We start from the raw sequence: 3,467 nt of genomic DNA on the forward strand, positions 1-3,467 counted from the left end.
TCAACCATGATGGTGTTCAACAAGAGAGACCTCGAAAATAGTCCGATTATCGCATTAACCATTTGAATCATCTCAACCCAGTAGTTGAAATTGAACCAAATATATATAATATAACTCTAACAAAGGTACGAAGTTCATAAAAGTCTGTTTAATCAAAGATAGAAACTGTAAAATAAGATGAAATAAGAAAATAATATTCCATTGCCGATAATCAAACCCAGGCCTGCTGGGTGAAAGCCAAATATCCTGACCGCTGGACAACAATGAATTTTTGGTGTAGATGTCCTGAAGTCTTTTGTCAGATCGTTAAAGAGTTTTAGCATGATCTTTTGCTTAATGTCTAACTCTTCGACACGTCCTTCCCTATGTGTGTTAAAGTTCTTAGAGTTACCACGACGTTTTGAGCTGTTTGATTGTGTGGCTCTTTCTTCAAAAGAGTCAACATCAAATGTTAGGTCTTTGATTGGCAACCCATCTAGGGGAGCGTCAATTGCATCGATTCCATCAACGATCTTCCAATGAGTTTATGGTTCATGACCCATTTTTTATACCATTCACCTTCGAGCACTACCATAGTTTTACATCGTCCATGAGATGCATTGCGGCTAATGTAACTCTCAGGTCATATGAGAAAGTTCCTGTAGCCCTCAACTCTTAGGTCGTATGATAGAGTTCTTAGAGCTACCACGACATTTCGAGGTGTTCGATCGTTTGGTTTTTTCTTCAAAAGAGTCAACATCAAACTAAGGTCTTTAATTGGCAACCCATCCAGGGGAGCTTCGAATGCATCGATTCCATCAACGGTCTTCCCATGAGTTTATGATGCATGACCCATTTTTTATATCATCATCCTTCGAACGCCAACGTCCATGAGATGCATTGTGGCCAACGTTACTCTTAGATCCTATGAGCAAGTTCCTATAACCTTCGAATATTGTTCTACGTCAAAAAATAAAGTTTTTTAATTCCTTAGCATCCCGGTTCTCATTTAAGAGTGTGTTTTTCGATTTAGAGTTTGTTGCCCAACATGAGCTTGGCTTGGGGTGTGGTTCTCTACGACCCTGCTTGTCAAACTCACTCGGGTGCTCATCTCAGTCATCTCAGCCATGATGGCGTTCAACAAAAGAAACCTTAAAAATGACTGGATTATCACATCAACCATTTGAATCACCTCAACCTTGTTAAACGTAGTATAAATCATATTTGTATATAGTAAGATAATCTAGTGGTTTACTAGTTTGTTACCAAATCTATGTTTTACTGATTTGTTACCAAATATATGATTTTATGGTTTGTTACTAAATCTATGATTTAGAATGTAATCTTCATTATACACATCTATAAATACATGAGGTCGTGACCCTAGGTGAGGTCATTGTGCCATTCAACTTAACATGGTATCAGAGCTAACGTTTATTTTTTAAATGTCTACCATATCTTCTTCCTCCTCCCCATCTACCATCTCCAATACCATCTCAACTACCATGGCGACCTTTGGCCCAATCTCTCTACACCATGCTATCACAATTCGCCTAACCAAAAACAACTTCATCATATGGCACGCCCAGCTCCTCCCCTACCTACGGAGTACGAAGCTTATGGGCTACCTTGATGGCACGAATGCCGCACCTGCCAAGCTGGTCCCTTCCTCAACTGCTGCTGGTGCTGAGCTGGTCTCTAATCCTGCCTATATCAGTGGTATGATCAGGATCAATAGGTCCTTAGCGGCCTTCTCTCCTCCATGTCTGAAGAGATTCTTCACGATGTAGTTGCTGCTACTACGTCCAAGGAGGCGTGGGATACTCTGCAGCGGATATTTTTGTCGTCAACTCGTGCTCGCACTACTTATATTCGTGTTGAGCTCGCCACGTCCAAGAAAAGAGATCAATCTGCTGCAAATTATTTTTGCAAGATCAAAGGGCTGGCCACCGAGCTGGCTGCCACCGGCTCTGCCTTGCAGGATGATGATGTGATCGCGTATCTTCTCGCTTGTCTTGGCCCTGACTAGGATCCCTTCGTCACCTCAATGACTACCAAGAGTGAAGCCCTCACGCTTGATGATGTGTTTGCACATCTAATGACGTTTGAAGCTCGCCAACTACAACACCAGGCTGAACTTCAGTTAAATCCGGGATCTTTTGCCAATTGTACTGGTCGTGCTGAACTTCAGTTAAATCTTGGATCTTCTGCCAATTATGTTGGTCGTGGTGGTCAGCAGAAGTACCGTGGGCATAGGGATCGTGGTCGTGGTCGTTCTCAAGGTTATGCACCCTCTCGTCCTGCTGATGATCGTCGTGACCCTTCTGCTTGTCCTTCCTGCCAGATCTGCGGCAAAGTGGGGCATACTGCTATCTGCTGCTGGCATAGGATGGATGAGTCTTATCAAGATGAACCTTCTTCTACTCCAACTACGGTACTGTCGGCTACTTCGTCTTACAAGATTGACCCAAATTGGTACAGTGACACAGGCGCGACGGATCATCTCACCAGTGACATGGATCGTCTTGCTGTGCGTGAATGCTATCATGGAGGTGAACAAGTTAAAGTTGGCAATGGAGCATGTTTGCGTGTTTTGCATACTTGTCATTCTCTAATTAATACTGCTACTCGTCCTCTTGCATTGTGTAATATTTTGCATGTGCCTGAAATTTCCAAACATCTTCTTTCCGTTCATAAATTTTCTCGTGATAATAACGTATTTTTTGAATTCCATCCTTGACATTTTTCTATTAAGGATCGACGGTCAAGGAAAAGTCTCCTAGATGGGAGGTGTAAATTTGGTCTTTATCCTATTAAGCCATCCGATGTCGATGATCTCAAGCATGCCTTGGTGAGCAGATCTACTACTCATGCCCAATGGCATGCACATCTTGGACATCCTTCATCTCAAGTAGTAAAATCAATTTTGCGTCTCAATAATATTCTGTGTGCTAGTGAGTCATCTTTGTCAATTTGTAATGCGTGTCAATCAGCAAAAAGTTCTCAGTTACCATATACTAGTTCTTCCCATAGGTCTTCGTCATCTTTGGAACTTATTTTTTCGGATGTTTTGGGCCCTGCACCTCCATCTGTTGGGGGTTTTAAATATTATATTAGCTTCATTGATGATTTCAGTAAATTTTCATGGATTTATTTGATGCATGATCGTACAAAAGCTCCTCGTATATTTTTGCAATTCCAAGCTCATCTTGAGCGCCTTCTAGATACTAAAATCAAGTGGGTCAATCTGATTGGGGTGGGGAATATCTGAAAATTCATAACACATTTTTTCGTTCCCTTGGAATTGCTCATCATGTTTCGTGCCCTCACACACGCCAACAAAATGGGCCTACTGAACGCCAGTACCATCATATTGTTGAAACTGGCCTAGCCCCTTAAAGCATCTTTTTCATACCCTAGCAAATTACTCCTTATTACAAAAATTTTGGTGTGCTTGTTGGCCTCATCTCCGGACATAAAAGGGTATA

General features: G+C 41.8%; 1 non-coding gene across 1 annotated transcript; it reads left to right on the forward strand.

Moving 5' to 3' along the window:
* Positions 1–1,951: 1,951 nt before the first annotated feature.
* Positions 1,952–2,091, forward strand: LOC111474116. Its single transcript, XR_002715857.1, has one exon. It is a non-coding gene; the product is annotated as a small nucleolar RNA Z247 (small nucleolar RNA).
* Positions 2,092–3,467: the final 1,376 nt, after the last annotated feature.

Source organism: Cucurbita maxima, unplaced genomic scaffold (assembly GCF_002738345.1).
Source record: "Cucurbita maxima cultivar Rimu unplaced genomic scaffold, Cmax_1.0 Cma_Scf00251, whole genome shotgun sequence".
NCBI lineage: Eukaryota > Viridiplantae > Streptophyta > Magnoliopsida > Cucurbitales > Cucurbitaceae > Cucurbita > Cucurbita maxima.